The sequence below is a fragment of the Bufo gargarizans genome, chromosome 5, assembly GCF_014858855.1.
Source record: "Bufo gargarizans isolate SCDJY-AF-19 chromosome 5, ASM1485885v1, whole genome shotgun sequence".
Taxonomy (NCBI): Eukaryota; Metazoa; Chordata; class Amphibia; order Anura; family Bufonidae; genus Bufo; species Bufo gargarizans.
In genome coordinates, this window is record NC_058084.1 from 364,593,429 (window position 1) to 364,614,510 (window position 21,082).

The 21,082-nt window shown below is 40.6% G+C and overlaps 1 protein-coding gene across 5 annotated transcripts in view; it reads right to left on the reverse strand.

Moving 5' to 3' along the window:
- THRB (thyroid hormone receptor beta) overlaps window positions 1-21,082 on the reverse strand; it is a 344,635-nt gene that overhangs the window by 259,061 nt on the left and 64,492 nt on the right. For all 5 annotated transcript variants that reach the window (XM_044293323.1, XM_044293324.1, XM_044293320.1 and 2 more), the window contains exon 2: window positions 8,736-8,840. The gene's annotated coding sequence lies outside the window, so the exon portion shown is untranslated. The remainder of the gene's footprint in view (window positions 1-8,735; window positions 8,841-21,082) is intronic.

A 21,082-nucleotide genomic window follows, 5' to 3' on the forward strand; every position in this document is an offset into this window, starting at 1 on the left:
TACACATTTGGGCCCCTAAATTGCCAGGGCAGTATAACTACGCCACAAGTGACCCCATTTTGGAAAGAAGACACCCCAAGGTATTCCGTGAGGGGCACGGCGAGTTCCTAGAATTTTTTATTTTTTATCACAAGTTAGCGGAAAATGATGATTTTTCTTTTTTTTTCTTTTTTCCTTACAAAGTCTCATATTCCACTAACTTGCGACAAAAAATAAAAAATTCTAGGAACTCGCCATGCCCCTCACGGAATACCTTGGGGTGTCTTCTTTCCAAAATGGGGTCACTTGTGGCGTAGTTATACTGCCCTGGCAATTTAGGGGCCCAAATGTGTAAGAAGTACCTTGCAATCAAAATGTGTAAAAAATGGCCTGCGAAATCCGAAAGGTGCACTTTGGAATATGTGCCCCTTTGCCCACCTTGGCTGCAAAAAAGTGTCACACATGTGGTATCGCCATACTCAGGAGAAGTTGGGCAATGTGTTTTGGGGTGTCATTTTACATATACCCATGCTGGGTTTGAAAAATATCTTGGTCAAATGCCAACTTTGTATAAAAAAATTGGAAAAGTTGTCTTTTGCCAAGATATTTCTCTCACCCAGCATGGGTATATGTAAAATGACACCCCAAAACACATTCCCCAACTTCTCCTGAGTACGGCGATACCAGATGTGTGAAACTTTTTTGCAGCCAAGGTGGGCAAAGGGGCACATATTCCAAAGTGCACCTTTCGGATTTCACCGGTCATTTTTTACACATTTCGATTGCAAAGTTCTTCTCACACATTTGGGCCCCTAAATTGCCAGGGCAGTATAACTACCCCACCAGTGACCCCATTTTGGAAAGAAGACACCCCATCATCATTTTCCGCTAACTTGTGACAAAAAATAAAAAGTTCTATGAACTCACTATGCCCATCAGCGAATACCTTAGGGTGTCTACTTTCCGAAATGGGGTCATTTGTGGGGGTTTTCTACTGTTTGGGCATTGTAGAACCTCAGGAATCATGACAGGTGCTCAGAAAGTCAGAGCTGCTTCAAAAAGCGGAAATTCACATTTTTGTACCATAGTTTGTAAACGCTATAACTTTTACCCAAACCATTTTTTTTTTTGCCCAAACATTTTTTTTTTTATCAAAGACATGTAGAACTATAAATTTAGCGAAAAATTTATATATGGATGTCGTTTTTTTTGCAAAATTGTACAGCTGAAAGTGAAAAATGTCATTTTTTTGCAAAAAAATCGTTACATTTCGATTAATAACAAAAAAAGTAAAAATGTCAGCAGCAATGAAATACCACCAAATGAAAGCTCCATTAGTGAGAAGAAAATGAGGTAAAATTCATTTGGGTGGTAAGTTGCATGACCGAGCGATAAACGGTGAAAGGAGTGTAGTGCCGAAGTGTAAAAAGTGCTCTGGTCATGAAGGGGGTTTCAGCTAGCGGGGCTGAAGTGGTTAAGGTATTCATAGGTATAAAGCAGACTGTGGTACAGAAAGCCACACATTTATATTTCATGATAAAAGTACCTTATTCACGAGGTCGAAGGCAGAATTAAATGCCAAAATTTAAGTATGCCTCTGTTAGTCCCGGCAGTCACGTGACCACCGGGGGTGTCTGGGGAAGGGGCAGGAGCAGAGCTGCAGGGTCTAAGGAGACCCTGATCAGCTCTGCCTGTGTGTCATGCCCCCACAGGGGGCTGTTTTCCCCTGTAACTGGGGCTCCTGTGGATGCCGCAGTTATAGTGGAAACAGTGAAAAAAAAGTCAGTGTCCTTCAAAGGTCTTTAAATGACCTCCTGGGGGACATATTATGTACCAAAAATAAACTAAAGTATAAGTTAAAAAAAATTATAATAAAAAAATGTAAAAAATAAAAAATTCTGTCGCTAAGAGAAACAGTCACCATAGTTGCCCCATTCGCTCAAACCTATAAACATGAAAACAATTGTCACAAAATAGGGAACCCCTTGCAATAATAAATTTAAAAAAAAGGGGGGGAAAATCTAAAAAAAAAAAACATTCTAATAAAAAGTCCTAAGTGACAAGTAAAACAAATAAATAAAATTATTTTGGTAGTCAAAAAAAATAAAAACGCTATGGTCACTAAACCACCACGTGCACAAAATCACAAAAAGTTGCCTGGACATTCAGGCCTTTTTTGGGCCCAGTCATAAAAGGGTTAACATTTAAAGATAATCTGTCACCAGTTTTGAACATACTAAACTGCTGACAGCACTAGGTATGGGCTCAGGAGAACAGTACAAACATGCCTTTTGTTGAATTTTTATTATCAGGAGTAATGTAGATGTGAACTTTTGAACTTTTATTCTCCCAGATGAGTCCCTTACAAGTGAACTGGAGGCAGAGCTTCACTGTGAAATGTTCTCTGCATTGACCTGATTCACAGCCCTTCCCCTCTGAGTGACAGGTGTAGTGTTTTCCTGGTTGGACGCTACAGTGGTCACTAACAGTAGAGGAGTAGCTGCTCAATGCAGAGACTTCACAGTGAAGCTCTGCCTCCAGTACACTTGTAGGAGACTTACCTGGCAGAATAAAAGTTCATATTTACACCACTCCAGATCAGCGTGGTTCTCCTTGGGCCCTTCCGTGTAATCCATTCTGCTGCCAATGTTATCTAGAGCCTTTGCATATATGTTTGACTGTAGCACTTTGTAGTGACTGAAATTGCCAAATCTACTGATTAAAATGGGCATTCACATACTCCGGGCTGTGTAATTTGAGAATCTTTACATGCACTTATATTAAGTAGCAAAATAACTAGGTTTAGCTCTCTGATTTTGATTCCCACCTTGCATAATTTCATCTAAATAAATTCAAATTCTTACAGCTTCTGAACATCAAGTTTTATTAAGAGATTAGGGAGGCATAATCATAGATTTTGGGCCAGCACTGAAAGCACTTACATTTTTGGAGGTGTGACAGAAGCAAAAACTGACCAAATAAAATACGTTGCTTTATTTAACAGCACAGAGCTCGCTTGAAGGACATAAGGAGGACCCTTTATAAAAGAAAATATGTGCCTCTATCATAAATAATAATAATTCTCTTCCAAACATAAAAGTATTTTCTGTAATTTAAAAATCTATCAATGTATGCTAAAAATGGAAACATAACAAACTGTATAATATATGCACCTACTGATCATGCCTAGGTTTCCCGCCATAGCTGTAATGCTACTGTTACTCCTCTGTACACAGTATAGATACAACATCAATGATTGATAACAGGAGAGTCATAGCACGAGATTCATTATGTGGGCTTCCGTGTTCTTCCGGAAATGTCGCGTGGCCATGCCGCCAAAGACAGGACATGTCCTATCTTTGGCTGTAACATGGAGATTTTGGAGCCATTGAAGTCAATAGGTCTGCACCGTGATACAGGCTACACACTGATGACAGTGTTTTGTTGATCTGAGGTCCGCATAATGGACACAGCCATATGACCCCATCTCTCCAGAAGTATACAGGATGGGGACAGGAAGATAGCAAAAGGAAAAACAAAGTTTATCAGAGTCACCAGCCTCAGAAATCGCAGGTTTACAGCAGCTCAGATTAGAGACCAGGTCAATGCCACACAGAGTTCTAGCAGCAGACACATCTCTAGAACAACTGTTAAGAGGAGACTGTGTGAATCAGGCCTTCATGGTAGAATATCTGCTAGGAAACCACTGCTAAGGACAGACAACAAGCAGAAGAGACTTGTTTTGGCTAAAGAACACAAGGAATGAGGGGGGAGGGAGGGAGAGCGGGAGGCGTCACAGCGATGTTACAGCAGGAGGAGGTGGGAGAGCGGGAGGCGTCACAGAAGATTATGAGGCGGCGCTGAGGTCGGGAAAGGCGGCGCTGGGCACGAACGGCAGCGGGTGCGGCCGGAAGCTTGGATCCATTTACACCCCCTTGGGAACCTTATTTTTTTGACTGACAGGTTAGTAATAGTGTTTTTTTTGCAAAATGAGCCTACAGATTACATTTATAAGATCACATTAGGAATCGTGAAGGCACCCTGAACATAAGCATATTTTTATCTTAAAGGGGTGAGACCTGGTGACAGAATCCCTTTAAATGAATGGAATTGATTGGAATGCTGTCCGTCCGAAAAATTAAACATTCATTCCTGAAATCGTACATTTTGGTTGCAACAGTTTTATTTATGCCCCAACTGAGAGCAATGAAGACCTGTACAAAAAATGCCTTTGTGCCAATTGGTTATTTTCATGACAACAGTGCAAAATCTGCCAGACGGGAAATATTTTTGGAACATGCTCACTGAAGATCACACAAATGTCAAAAAAGAACTAAATGTTCAATCTAGTGTTTTTTCACAAATGTATGGCATAAGCTGTTCAAAAGGGCTTTTTGCTATTGAAGTCAGCCCTATTCACTAAAATAGTCTAATGCTTGTATTGAAATTATGATTCCAAAAGGACTACAGAAGCAAAGTATTGTGCAAATAGATTAATAGTGCATGCTTATAACAAACCTTTCATTTTACTTTACCGTCTAAGGCTAGGTTCACATCTCTATTTTGTAAATTCAGTAGTCTATTCCTGCAGATTAACAGACTACGGGAATTATTGCATCTGCCACAGCCATGCACTGTCAAGATTGCCGGATGTAGAGATATTCCTCTGACAGAAAGATGGCATTTATGCCGAAACCCCCCGGAACCTATTACAGTGAATGGAGATCGACTATGCCGGATACAGTAACTCCAGTAGTTTGTTCCTCATCTGGAACAGAGTACCCGATTTACAAAACAGGCTGTCTGTGCTGATGCTTCAATACAGTCAGTTATATACTAACTTTCAGCTAATTAGTGGGATAAATCATAGGTCATTAAAATGAGTCACGTTAAGTGTTCCTTCATGTGAACTGCATATCCAGTCCAATAAACAACTACCACTATTTAAAAAGGTGTGATCTGTAAATCCATATCCACTCAAATTTATTTTTGGGAGGATTTTCCAAACTCATTTGTTGCTGACCATTCAAGCCAAATTCTGGCTGGGGCTACACATCACTCATAGCAAAGCTGGGACATCCGGTGATTTTGGCCACAACACCCGTTGCATGACCCTAGACTGCTGTGCAGCCACTGAATTGAATGGGGCTGCAACGCAACTTGAAAGTTGCTGGGACTGGAAACCCAGAATCGCAAGAAATCCTGCAGTGCTCAATTTTTGGGGGGATTCTGGGGTCGTGGTCGTAACAACTTGCAAGTTGTCAGCTCAAGTGATGGCTTTGGAATTGCTCAATGAGAGCTCTCTAAATTACAACAGAGGAGACAGAAACACATATAAACCGATTCCGTCTTCTCCTTCGCTAAGACCGCTGGGCACCAGACATCATTCTGCAGGATGTACATTTTCTATCATACAAGTTTAAAGCCCAAGACCAAATGTCATACATTTATGTTGTGTGGCCCTTTACAAGTTATACACAACGACCTATATTTTTTTATGTGATTGCACCTAGAATGAAGCAAATTGTGGCAAAATTTGTCACACATTGGCGCCTTCTGGTGCATCTAGTTTGCGTCTTGCACAATAAGGGGGCAGAGAGTGTGGCTTAGAGAGGAAGGGGTCCTAAGATGCACAATTGTGCATCACAATTGTCGCACAACTCTGGCATAAATATCTTCGACAAGACTGTCTCTCCCTGCACCACATTTGTCCTCCAGCCTGAACCCCTGGGATAAATCTAGTCCAAGTCTGGACAGTCGGTCAGTTTACGTCATCCATAGGATTAGTAAATCTGCCCCAATTACATGCCGTCTATAAATCTACTGGAGCCTGTATTTTAACAATCTTTACAATAAACAATACAGTCCTCTCAATTAGCAGTTGAGGGCGAGCAGAATTTGACCAGGAAGAAGAAGAAAGCTTATAGACAGGAGGGATGGGCATCCATGTAGTTGCACATTTGAAGACAGTAATCTTATAGTAAGTAATCCGAAAAAGGTTATTCATGTTTGGGACTAAAGACGAGCGAATTTCATGTTATGAACCTACATCACTGCACTTGTATTGAAAGTGCCAACAGGGGCATGTCTCAATGTTAGTGAACAAGTAGCTGTTGCAACCAGTTCCTGAGCATAAGGGGGCCGCGACATAAGAAAACAACAATATTTTAATTGGCACATGAACGACATGGCCTTTAATAGAGTATACATTGGGATCCAGGAGCTTTAAGCTATGTCTCCGGACATCAAAAAGGTTTATTTCTTCGACAAATCTACCTACTTTCTATTCAGCTGAAAATGGTTACAACTAGAATTCTTGATAGTAACATGATCAATATCTCAAAGGCAAAAATGCTGATCCATCTGCAAAGAAAAGCTATAAAATCCAGGATTCCACATTGTGTACAGGAGTGGCCCACTATGTCCATCTGGTTTAGAACATACACACGTGGGCAATGGTTGGTACCCTTCCGTTAAAGAAAGAAAAACCCACAGTGGTCACTGAAATAGCCTGAAACTGACAAAAATAATAATAAATAAAATAAAAATTTATGTAAATCCGCTAATAAAAATCAGGCATTGCTTTTGAATTGTGGTTCAACAGAATAATGTATAAAACAAGCTAATGAAACTGGCCCGAACAAAAATGACGGTGCCCCTAAAAAAGACTGAATTTTTTTTTACCATAAGGAAATGTTAAACTATAGTGTGTCCTGTAATCAGTGTCTTCAAACTTGTAATCAGTCAGTCTGCCTATTTACAGGGTGAAAAGTAGTCACTGGGCTGTTTGGGACCATGGTGTGTACCACACTGAACATGAACCAAAGAAAGCTAAGGAGAGTTGTCTCAGGAGAATAGAAAGAAAATTATAGACAAATATGTTAAAGGTAAAGGCTATAAGACAATCTACAAACAGCGCAGTGTTCCTGTTACTACAGCTGCCCATATTACTCAGTAGTTTAGGGTCTACAGGACTGCAGCCAATCTCCCTGGATGTGGCCACAGGAAAATTGATGACAAAACGAAGAGATGGATATTACAAATGGTAACTGAAGAGTCCAGAACAACAAAGAGATTACAGGTGAAGGTCAAGGTACATCAGGGTCAGATCGCACCATCCATCACTCTCTTAGTCAAAGTGAACTTAATAGAACACGACCAAGGAGAAAACCACTGTTGAAAGCAAATGTCCTTTTGACAAATAAGACAAAACTGGAGCTTTTAGGCAAGTGACATCAGCTCTATGTCCACAGATGCAAAAATGAAGAAAACTAAGAAAATAACATTGTACCTACTGTGAAACATGGAGGAGGCTCACTCATGCTCTGGGGCTGCTTTGCTGCATCTGACACAGGGTGTGTTGAATCTGTGCAGGGTATAATGAAATCTCAAGACTATTAAGCCATTCTGGAATTAAATGTGCTGCCCAGTGTCAGAAAGCTTGACCCAAAACACACAGCTAAAAACATCCAAGAACGGCAGCAAAGGATTGGACTATTCTGAAGTGGTCTCCTATGAGCCCCAATTTAAATCCTATTGAACATCTGTGGAAAGAGCTGAAACACGTAGTCTGGAGAAGGCCCTCATCAAACCTGAGACAGCTGGAGCAGTTTGCTCACGGCTTGTGGGCCAAAATACCTGTGGACAGGTGCTAAAGTCTCATTGAGACGTACAGAAATCACAAAACATTAAGTTAAAGGGGTTCTTCACTTTCATCAGCTTCTGATCGGCCGGGGTCCGACACCCGGGACCCCCACCGATCAGCTGTTTGAGAAGGCAGCGGCGCTCCAGCAGCGCCTCGGCCTTCTAACTGTTTACCGCCGGGCCGCCCGCCCACTGACGTCACGACTTGTATCAACTAGAGTGGGCGCGGCTAAGCTCCATTCAAGTGAACAGAGCTTAGCCGCGCCCACTCTAGTTGATACAAGTCGTGACGTCAGTGGGCGGGCGGCCCGGCGGTAAACAGTGAGAAGGCCGCGGCGCTGCTGGAGCGGCGCTGCTGGAGCGCCGCTGCCTTCTCAAACAGCTGATCGGCGGGGGGTCCCGGGTGTCGGACCCTGGCCGATCAGAAGCTGATGATCTATCCAGAGGATAGATCATCAGTTAAATGAAAGTGAAGAACCCCTTTAAGGGTACCATCATTTATGTCCAGGCCAGTTTCATTAGGTTGTTTTATGAATTATTCTGTTGATCCACAATTCAAAAGCAATGTCTGATTTTCATTCGTTGATGTTCAGTACATTTTTCATTTTCGAGTAATTTCAGTGAAATTTTTTTTTTTTTTTTTCTTTAACGGAAGAGTACCAACAATTTTCCACATGTGTAATAATAAAAAGCATCTTGTTAAAAGACTGCATGTTTCTAACACCTCACCATGCATGGTAAAATGTGCATTCTAAATTCAGTATAAACGAGTAGGACAGTAATAAGCCAAACATTGTTGAAAGCAAATTCTACCAGGAAACACCACTTCACTAATAAATAAATATTTTGTTTGACCCAGCATACCAATTATCACGTATATTAATTACGCATACTACCCTTATACCATTATACTATACCACAACTAACCTGGCAGTATGGCCAAAGCGGTGGAAGAACCGAAAAGTAATACAGAGAAAACACACAATTTCCATGGAGAAAGAATATTTTACTAAACCCGTGTTTACAATCTAAAGTGCTAACTTACCACTCACATTTATTTAGTAAGCACTTTACAGCTTTTTTTTATGCAAATTTATAAAATGAATACTTACTAGGCATTCATCACCATAATCCTCAAGAAAAACTTCTACCATGTGACCATGAAAATAGCCCTCAGCCTTGCCTTGATGTAGAAATTGCAAAATGCGTCTTGGAGGCTAAAATAGAAGAACAAGATACAGAAAGTTAGATACTAGTTACAAACTAAATTTTCGTGATTCGGTGGGCTATTTTTCTTGTGTTTCCACCAAATTTAGTATACATGTAGCATGTATAGTATTGGGCCTCATATACTGTATATAGCAAGAAACATTTCACTTTATGTTTTTTTATGTTTATAGCACTAATTCGTAGTCTGAACTGTTGCAATTAATATGTAATAATTCAAGTCATGACTTCATGGAATGAATTAATGGACTATAGTCACATTATTGTGCCCAACTACTTCCATACAGCAGCAATGGGCAGATTTTTTTTCTCCCACAAATCAGCTACAAACTCATCCTATTAGGGCTCATGCACACCTAAATTACGTTTCCGCAAAACACGGATACCGGTTATGTGCATACTGTATTTTGCTGAACGGAACAGCTGGCCCGTAATATAACAGTCCTATCCTTGTCCACAATGCAGACAATAATAGGACATGCTTTATTGTTTTGTGGATCGGACATACGGAAACGGAATGCACACAGAGTCATTTCTGTTTTTTTGTGGCCCCACTGAATTGAATTGTTCTGCATACAGGCTGCAAAAAAATTGAACAGACACAGAAAAAAAAATATGTTCATGTGCATGAGCCCTTAGGCTAGGTGCACATCTGCACTGAAATGCCAGCAGATGCCAGAAACCATTGGTGCCTGATAGTTACCGACTATAACGGTGTCTGCATAAAATGTAATGGATGAAAAACAAGCATTTTATTGTTTGTCATTTGATCGATGGACACCTTTACACTGGGCAATAACTGTGTGAACAAACATGTGTATGAACAATCAGTCGACCAGTCATCACCCCGTGTAAAAGGCCCATAACCTGAAACAGGCCTCAGGCCTATTCTGGCCTCTAATGACCACATTTTTAGTTTTTCATCATCACATTCCAAGAGCCATTACTTTTTTTATTTTTCTGTCAACAGAGCAATATGAGGGCATGTTTGTAGTCCTCATTGGTATAATTCTTGGGTACATGAGACTTTTTGATAATTTTATATTATATTTTTTGCAAGGTGGATGAACAAAATAAAGCTATTTTTACTTGTCTTTTACTCCGTCCACCATGCAGCATCAATGATTATTGTATCATTCAAGATAGTGTGGATGCAGTGATACCCAATATGGCTAGCTTGTTTTTTAAATTTTATCTGTTTTTCATAACCCTTTATTAATTTTTAACAAAATTTTTAGTCCCACAAAGGGACATGTACCTTTGACTGTTTTATCACTAAAATAACACACTTTACTACCTATGTAGTATTGTGTTACACCTGTCATTTTACATGGACAATCTGCCTATTAGATCCTGCCTGGGGCATGGCCTCATAGACTTCTGTAGAGGACAGACCTCCAGGCTACTGTTAGGTATCTGGCTGGCATAACAACCATCAGTACCCAGTGCTCGCATTGAAGGAGATGGGGGGGGTGAGAGGGATCCCACTCTCTTTGAGAACACTTAGATGCCATGTTGACTGTTGATCGTGGCATCTAAGGGGTTAAATGCCGGGCTCGAGGTTCCTCTGTTCCTGACGGTTAGAGCAGGATCCACACTGTCAAAAAACCCAGTCCAGTTGGCATGGGGCACCCATGCAACATTTAGATTAGGCCACAGTAGAAAGGCAGCAACCTAGCCTACAGATCCTTAGTGACCACTTTAAAAAGACATGTAGGTGATCACAAATGGGTAACTGGTTCACAAGGAACATTCTTTTTAAATGGTCAACAAACCTAAACCATTCAGACTATAAAAGTGCAGAGTATGAACAACACTGCTAATCTCATCACAAGAATGCTTCTAAAGTACTATGTGAGATATTATAGTGATCATGGGGGGTGAAATGGCTGCTTCTAGAGAACAATTAATTGTAGGCATCTGCGCAGCAACTGTAGATAAGGGGCACAGGTGAATTGACCTTAGGCCTAAAGCAAAAATCTTACTACAGCTCTCCCCTGTACATTTCTTACACACATTTTCTTAAATTTCTTAATTTTCTCAGTTGAGTCTGAGTTTCTAAGTAAATCTTGTCTACCCTGAATGAAGACATTCCACCAATTAAAACTAGGAAAAGTGCTTGTCAAACCACCCAAGCATCTGGCATCACATCCAAGGTACCTAAAATAGCTGATGATCAGAGTCTTCATTGGTCCCTCTGTATGAGGCATTAACTCTAGAAAAGGTATTCAAACTATATAAAATAAATGAAGTAATGCTATCCGATATCTTGATAAGGCCTATGATCGATCCTAAGTAAGTTTTAAGAGAAAATGGGTCAAATTTGAATGGATCAAACTGTATCTTCGGTAAATGCTCCACTTAAATTTGTATAATATGGTTACTATATTCACAGCACCTCACATAGTTGATCAGGTCATGGATCTTTGATGAAATTTCATCCAAGGCCAAAACCAATGACAGTCTGCTTGGCATGTTCTCCCCTAAACTCAGTCATTAGCCCATAAATGCACTATACACAAGACATTCTGCATATGCAAAGCTTGTTGAGCCTGATATGACTATTACAAGAAGTGTTGTTTTAGCTATTTGAGGAAATGTAGGATCTGTCAAAACGTATGCCAACTGATGGCATTTGTAAGACTGATCAGGATCCTGATCAGTCTTACAAATGCATTGAAATGCTGGATCCGTCTTTCCGGTGTCATCCGGAAAACAGATCCGGCCTTTATTTCAAATTTTTTTCGGTCTGCGCATGTGCAGACCGGAAGGACGGATCCGGCATTCCGGCATTTTGAATGCCAGATCCGGCACTAATACATTCCTATGAAAAAAATGACGGATCCGGCATTCAGGCAAGTGTACAGTTTTTTTGGCCGGAGATAAAACCGTAGCATGCTGCAGTATTATCTCCGTCCTGAACAGTCAAAAAGACTGCACTGAAGACATCCTGATGTATCCTGAACGGATTGCTCTCCATTGCGAAAGCATGGGGATATACCCGATTAGTTATTTTCCGGTATTGAGCCCCTAGGACGGAACTCTATGCCGGAAAAGAAAACCGCTAGTGTGAAAGTAGCCTTATGCAGTCACTTTTGGTTGGAGATGGGATGCACTGTTGTGACCAGGGTGGAGAGACGGATTTCTTGATGGTTGCCGTCTATTAAACTGTATTTGCTATAACTAGGGCAACAACTTTAAAGGGCTTCTGTCACCCCCCAAAAGTCATATTTTTTTTAAGGCTAATGAAAATCCTTATACTGCGATTTTTCACTATATAGTGTTCTTACCCTTTTTCGTTCAGTAGTTTCTTTAAAAACTGCACTTTTATAATATGTAAATTACCTCTCTACCAGCAAGTAGGGCGTCTACTTGCTGGTAGCCGCCGCACCCTCCTCTCAAAAAAAAGCCCCCTCCTCATGCTGATTGACAGGGCCAGCGAGCGCTCTCCTTTAAGCCCTTTAAAGAATTCATTGATATAAATATATCTGACCTAACACATCACTTATAGATGTAGGATTGTGACATAATAGATTATGATATATGCTAGAAAATTCTATTAACTAGTTCACTGCCTAAATATGTTTAACGACAATGCGGTCCGGCATTCATTTACCTATGCCCATTCCATTTCTAAAGTGAGTAATAAAGAAAAAGCTAATTATATTCCAAACCTGGCACACATCCTATTTTAAGTATGGGGACAAATCAAATGAGGCCACAGAGAAAACTCTATTGGATCGCAGCATGCTGAATTTTCCATGAAAAGCAAAGCTGAAACTGGAGGGAATTTGAGGTATTTTAACAAGAAACCTAAAGTCTTAATAAAAGACACAGGTTTTACAAATGACTTCTGTCTGTCACCCATGCAATATTAAGAGTGTACATTTGACTAGGAAGGGAACATGTTTACTCTGTAGGTTTTCTATCACTGTTTGTGGTGATTGAGGATTGTGCAAGTTGTGACCTGACAGTTTAATCTACACAGCATATGTGAAAAACAGATGGATTTAAATAGTTTATGATAAGGAATGCTAGTAAACCTGTAGATACTGTAAAAAAGTCGACTAAATGTGTCCTAAGAAAAAGTTCAAGTTAAGATATGTGGCAATATATCTGGTATGTGTCTGCTGAAATAGGCAGGAAAGATTGACTATCACCTTTCCCCGTCACTGATACTTTGACTGTAAAGCTAGGAGTGGCACAGTCTATGAAATAATGCACAAAGAATGTATACTGCTATATGCTGCACAAAGGTAGTTTTGTTCTTAAAGTGAAGGCCCACCTTTTAACACTATGTTGCCTTTAGGTCCAAGGTTCTATGTTTCATTTTTTTATAACTTTTATACACACAGAAGTCCTTTTTTATACAGAGCTCTCCTTCTGCACACACAGATCAATAATTGATAAAATTCTGACTGCCTTCTGCCACCACTAGGGGGAGACATGAAGCTTAGCCCTCACTGTTTGTACATTCAACCCAGTAATAAAGCAGTATGATGTACGCTCCAAAGCTTCTCCTAGTGTTGGCTATAGGCAGCCAGAATTTTATCATCCCTACACTTAAGACTGTTGTAATTTGTGCCAGTCAGAGCAGAGCAGAGAGTTGGAGTTATTTGAGCTAAACTTATTAGGGTACTTTCACACTTGTGTTAGAGGATTCCGGAAGGCAGTTCTGTTGCCGAAACTGCCTGCCTGATCCGGAAATCTGTATGCAAACGGATAGCATTTGTTTCCGGATCCGTCTGACAAATGCATTGAAATATCCGATCAGTCTCTTCGGTGTCATCTGGAAAAACTGAATTTATTTATTTTATTTATTTTTTTAACAGATTTAAAGGTCTGCGCATGCGGTTTTCCAGAACACTTGGTACCGGATCCGGCATTAATACATTTCAATGGAAAATAATTCAAGCATTCAAGCAAGTGTTCCGGAATTTTGGCCAGAGAAAATACCGTAGCCAAATACCGTAAGTGGGACTGAACTGAAGACATCCTGATGCATCCTGAACTGAATGCTTTCCATTCAGAATGCATTAGTATAAAACTGAACTCAATACTGGCAAACTTTAATGCTAGTGTGAAAGTACCTTAACCTGCTTAACAACATTGGTTATTTTGTCCTTTAGGACATGGCAATATTTTTTTAGTTTTGTCACATTCCAAAGCCTACAGTTGGCGATACAAAATTTATATAGTTTATGTTTTACAACTTTTGCATAATAAACACTTTAAAGGCAGTCTGCCACCCCCTTCAAGGAATATTAAGTCCAGTACTACTTGAACAGTACTGCTGGAATGGACTCCAGATCGACAACTAGTGTGTTGATAGTTTACCTCTTTCCACCTCTGTGCTGCTGTGCGCTGAGAAGATCCTCTCCATTATGAGTCTGGCTCAAAAGCCCTGTCAATGTATTCCAGTGGCGCAGTAGGTGACTATCAATAATTAATTAGCAACCCAGAGTTCATTCCAGCAGTACTATGCATGCAGTACTACACTTTATCGTACTTTCAGAAGGTGAAAACACTCCCTTATTCTGAAAGTCTTAGCTTTATTTTTCCATCAACAAAGCTGTACTATTTTGGGGTACATACACTACTAACAAAAAGTTAGGGATATTTGGCTTGTGGGTAAAATTTCATGATGAACCTAAAATGCACTCTAAACTTTACAGGTGAACTTAATGTGACCTTCTCTAGACTTTTGAATGCACATGTCCAACTGTTCAAATACTTTTTGCACAACTTGCTGTTTTCTAACAAGGAGCTTAACAGCAAAATTCACAATAGCTGTTTAATCCATGGATCGCCCAATAAATCTCCTGGTTCCATGAGAATTGGTATTTAAACAATCGTCCTCATCATGTTGTTTGCATTTTGACATCATGAGACCAAGACACCTAACAATTGATAAACAGTACCTCGCCATTGCGAGGCTTCAAGCAATATGTTCTCAGACAGAAGTGGCCACTGAGCTTAGAGTGTCATGGAGTGTCATCAGCAGATTGTAACAGAGATACAAGAGACTGGAAGATTCACACAAATGCATAGAAGTGGATGTCCTTTGGCCACATCAAACACAGATGACTGCTTCATTCTGAATGATGCCCCGTGGAACCGCAAGATGAATAACACACAATTCCAGGCACATTTAAAGTGAGGTGAGAGACTCCCAAGTGTCACTTCAGAACATTCTAAACCTCTTACATCAGCGTGGTCTGCACGCTAGACGACCTGCAAGGGTAACTAACCACAGGGATCATCGTCTTGCCTGGACCAGGGAATATCTACACTGGATGGGAGACCAGTGGGCCTCAGTGTTGTTCACTGATGGAAGTCGATTTAGGCTATGACGCCATGCGCTTCATGCCTCCGCTGCTGTACAGTAATACACTATACGAGTGTATTACTGTAGTGCAGCGGCGGCATGAAGCGCACCGTGTCATAGCAACAAATGACGCCGTGTGCTCCTGCTCTGAACAGGAATCCAGCCCAGCATACCACGGACCGCTCTCGGCCGCGGAACACGGCCGTGTGCATTCAGCTTTACTCTGAGCAGAAGTGATGCCAGTCAACGATGTTGGAGACGTCAAGGAGAGCGCTATGAATCAGCCACTGTTGTAACCAGACAAGCCTTTGGTAGAGGTGTTACAGTGTTGGGCAGGTGTGTAAATACAGAACTGCCCTACACTTTGGTGGTGGTGGTATTACAGTGTAGTCAGGTGTGTCTAGTCAATACAGAACTGCCCTACACTTTGTGAATAATACAGTGACAAGCCCATACTACTTGAATAACATCATTAATCCAGTCATTGTGCCTCAGCATGAACAACACAGACCTAGTTTCAGCTTCATGGATGACAATGCGCCAGCTCGTCGAGGTCACATCATTAGGGAATGGCTGCTGGAGACTGGGGTACCTCAAATGGAGTGGCCTGCAAATTCTCCAGACCTGAATCCCATTGAAAACCTATGGGATCAGCTGAGTTGTCGTGTAGAGGCTCGTAACTCTGTACCCCAGAACCACAATCACCTGAGGGCCGCCCTTCAAGAAGAGTGGGATGCCATGCCTCATCACACAATAAGTGACTTGTGAACAGCATGAGATGTCATTGTCAATCTGTAATTGATGCTCAAGGCCACATGACAAGTTTTTGAGACAGTGAGATTTATGTGGGGGTATACACACCACTGTTGGCTTTTGTTTCAATAAATTGTTTGAGATGAGGAATTCACCATTGCATGCTTCTACTTAAATGCCCTACTTTAATGATATAATATCACTGTAGTATTAGCATTTTATGTTTTCCATAAATTTCACCCGAAAGCTAAATATTCCTAACTTTTTGTGAGTAGAGTATGTCTTTTGGATCTCACATGCCATTATTATTGTTAATCTATGGGTAATTTTTTTTTTTTACAGACTGGATATGTCATAATCTGTAGAGTGGAAGCAAGAAAAAAGCTTTCCTCTACATATGGTGTCAGGGGACTGTGACATAAAAAATGAATAACTCACAGTTCCGACCTACTCTTCTGTTCATGGGCTTAGATAAATTTACTATTAATTGCTGTACATAGAATGAGCAATTTTCTCAACAATCCAGTATTACCAAAACCTTGTACCGAACGGTGTATGGGAACACTGTTCCTGTTTCACAGGCCTTAAATCTGGACTATGTCTAAACTGCTCTGCTTAATATATTAATCTGTAATATTTTCATCATGCTGCTAATTTCCATTAGTTTTTATAATGCCGAGATTTCCTGTAATTTTCTTAGGATGTAATGGAGAACACAGAAAACAGTCTAGACATTCATTCATTTCATAAATATCATATCAGCAATTAGCTTAAATGTGTCCTGGGAGAATTTCCACTAGATTTCAAATTACACTATAACAATTTTAAGAAGTATGGTAGATGGCAGATTTCTCGCAGTCTTATATTTAATGTCACTGTACAGTTGTGAGTTCTTTTCTGTAAAGGGACAGTAAATTGTAAACTGTAAAGCGCTCTACAATCTGTCCCCATGCCACCACTGATTAGTGATCAGTATTTACAATAAAATATATGAAAAAGCATAAGAAACAGCTTTAGGGTATAATCATACTATAGTTATTCACATCTGTGTGTTGTCTATGGACGACACTCCGATCCATAAAAAACTATATATGTATTCAAAAGTCCTTTTTTTTCTGAGGACCATTGGTCCACAGGAAAAATAAATGAGCATATACTACTTTACTCTATTTTGCAGACAAAATGCGCCCATTCTATTCAATGGGTCCATGAAAATCATGGACGGCACATGCATGGCTTCCATGTGTGGTCTGTTTTTCACTAATCCACTGCATAGAAAATTCATGTAAAGTTTATTTTTAAAAAGTCAATGTTTTTTGTGGACACAAAAACAGATCAACCACAATCCAATCGATCAAAGGCCCCTTTCACACGAGCGAGTTTTCCGAGCGGGTGCAATGCGTGACGTGAACGCATTGCACCCGCACTGATTCCGGACCCATTCATTTCTATGGGGCTGTGCACACGAGCAGTGATTTTCACGCATCACTTGTGCGTTGCGTGAAAATCGCAGCATGTTCTATATTCAGCATTTTTTACGCAACGCAGGCCCCACAGAAGTCAATGGGGCTGCGTGAAAATCAAGTGCGGATGCGGTGCAATTTTCACGCACGGTTGCTAGGAGACGATCGGGATGGGGGACCCGATCATTATTATTTTCCCTTATAACATGGTTATAAGGGAAAATAATAGCATTCTTAATACAGAATGCATAGTACAATAGGGCTGAAGGGGTTAAAAAATAAAATAATTTAACTCTTCTCTTCTGTCTTCATCTTTGCTGTGCACAGGAAAAGGACCTTTGATGACGTCACTGCGCTCATCACATGGTCCATCACATGATCCATCACCATGGTAAAAGATGAGCACAGTGACGTCATCAAAGGTCCTATTCCTCAAAGAAGAAGACAGAAGAGAAGCCGGGCTGCGCGATCAAGTGGATTAAGATGAGGTTTTTTTTTAAACCCCTCCACCCCTATTGTACTAAGCATTCTGTATTATGATCGCTACTATTTTCCCTTATAACCATGTTATAAGGGAAAATAATAAAATCTACACAACACCTAACCCAAACCCGAACTTCTGTGAAGAAGTCCGGGTTCGGGTCTGGGTACCAAACATGTAGATTTCTCTCATGCGCGTGCAAAACACATTACAATGTTTTTCACCCGCGCGGAAAAAACGCAAACATGGAACGCAATCGCAGTAAAAACTGACTTGTTTTAGTGTCAAAATCGCACCATTTTCCCTGAAAAAATCCGGCCCCAATCCGCAACGCCCGTGTGAAAGGGGCCTAAAGATCCTTTAAACGGGACGACACAGCAGCATAATGTCTGGAAGGAAGCGTTCTGCCTGCTCGTCAATGTAGGAGACGGCTGCATTTACATGCAGCAATCTCCTCCACAGTATGGGGAGGAGTGATGGCTAATGCCATCACTCTCCCCATACTGGCTCGTTGTTTGCCAGCAGCAGATGCCGTTCTTAAGAATGCTTGTTAGCGATTATCTTGTGGATTTTCAGCCCGTGTAAAGTCATAAAATTTTTTAGTAACTGAGTAATTTCACCTATTATGTCACTTCCTGTTTCACAGTGAAGGTCATTATTGATTTTACGTCCTCTATTGTGTATATAGGAAGAAGAGAGACCCCCTTGAAAATGCTTTATCCTGTTCCTATGTTTTTATTTAATAATGTCCAGTCCGAAGCGCTGAGAATCCCTTTTTTGTTTGGGCGATTCTTCTGTAGGTTGGGATGATGACATAGGTTGTTCTATATTTGCAAACAATCATCTGAAGTCTGTAGGAGTATATGTACCGATTCAAAACCTTCAGAATAATTAGAAGCGCTTTGTGCTGAAAAACCACATCAATGTAACTAATTAAAATGCTAATAAACAGTACATTATCAGCACAGCAACTCAAAGATGATGACTAACCCATTCAGAAGGTTCTGAATTAAATCTTAATGCACAACTGAGGTCTACATGAATGCATATATTTAATCATCTAAACCAGTACTGTACTTGCTTCTAGGACTACAACATTTTTCCCAGATTCTTAAAGATGTCTAGTTTTGAGAAGTAATTTCAACATCCCATTGCCTACATACCTCAAATGGGACAGCTTCCACCCCAAACATATTAAAAAGTCCATCATCTATAGTCAAGCCGTCAGATATAACCGAATCTGCTCCAGCCCATTAGACAGGGATGAGTATTTACAATATCTGAAAAGGACATTTTTACACCAGGGCTATCATCCTGCTTCGATTGAAGATCAGATCACAAGAGCCACCAAGATCCCCAGATGTCAACTTCTCCAATACAATGAAAAGAAACAGAACCAGCGCATACCTCTGGTTGTGACCTACAACCCACAACTAGAGGTACTGAGGAAAACTGCCCAAAAATTACATCATGTCCTACGTAAGGATGAATGACTAAAAACAATCTTCCCAGACCCCCCCTTACAACCTCCAAATCTAAGGAACATTCTGATCAAGTTCAAGGCCATGTACCACAGAAAAAGGAACCCATCCCTGTAATATAAGAAGATGCAAAACCTGTTCCCATATAATGACAACAGATAAGATCCGGATCCCCAACACACAGCAGGAATATAGGATCCCTGGGACATTCACATGTTCTACATCTAATGTTGTTTATCTGATTCTCTGCACTAAATGTCCTGTTAGAGGCCTCTACGTTGGAGAAACAGGACAGAGACTCAATGCAAGGATGAGGTCCCACCGCCACACAATTAAAGAGAAGAAGCTACACTTTCCTGTAGCTAAGCATTTCTGTAGCCCAGGACACAATGTAGAACACATGAAAGTTCTCATATTAAAAGGTAACTTCAAATCCCCAAAAGCTAGAAGAATTTGGGAATACAAATTTATAACACTGCTTGACACTTTGAATACTGGACTGAATTTGTCCCCAGGATTTATGACACACTACAAGATCTAAAGAGTCTTCTATAGACATAGTCCGGGCACCAGGTCTCTGAGATAACATCAATTTAGAGACCATAAAACTTTCACACCCCTTATCTGTAAGATAATTAAGGACTAATTCTCAAGATCTTTAATATGTTGTTCTGTTTTTTTCAAATGTCCATTCATTCCCCCCATGCCTCTGTTCTTATTGTATATATATATTGCTGTTTCTTCATATATTCTTGTAGTACGCCTGATGAAGAGACTGGTGATGTCTCGAAAGCTCGCTATGTAACATCATTACTTCTATTTTTGTTAGCCATTAAAAGGTATCAAACCTGCAATACTCTTATTTTGTTTCTCTTAATGAGAGCACTAAACTAACATCCCATTAGGCATCCCATGGCAAAAACCAAATCTTTTGTAACTAGGTTCCTATCATTTAATAATCAAAACTGGTTTTAAAAATTATTCATACAAGAATCTGCCAACAAAGTTGGCATCTATATTGTATGGCTGCCTTTTATCTCGCAGTGTCACAGGGGTCACAGCTTTCATTAGGACCTGAGAGAAGAAAATTGAGAAGAACGTTGCAGACCACAAAATTGCCCAGATTCAATCTCAAGGTGTGTACACACTCCAAAAAAAAAATCATACATAAGACCTTAAGGGATTCAGCTGAAGACAGGCTGCCATTTTTATGTCTCCCGATGATTGCTCCCTAGAAAAAAACGAGCCAAAGTAATATTTAAAGTGGTTGTCTCATGACAGACAATAGGGGCATATCGCTAGGTTATGCTCCCATTGTCTTATAGGTGCGGGTCCCAGCGGGGACCCGCACCTATATCGAGAACAGAGCCCCAAAAGTGAAGGAGGGCGCATTGCGCGTGCGCAGCCAGAGTTCTCCAGCCACCACCTTGCGGGGCTCCGTTCGCGATATAGGTGCAGGTCCCAGCGTTGGGACCTGCACCTATAAGACAATGGGAGCATATCCTAGTGATATCCCCCCATGGTCTATGATGAGACAACCCCTTTAAGTATTTTCATAGAAATGAGGCTTAGGAATTCCTCTGCTGGCGCTGAGGGTTAATGCTTGACATTGTCTTTTGGAAGTAGATAGATATATACGCTCCTTCTATAAATTCCGTGCTTTGAGACAACTCTTTTCTGACTCCCACATGGCGCCCAACCAATCAAACTATAGATACACACCTGA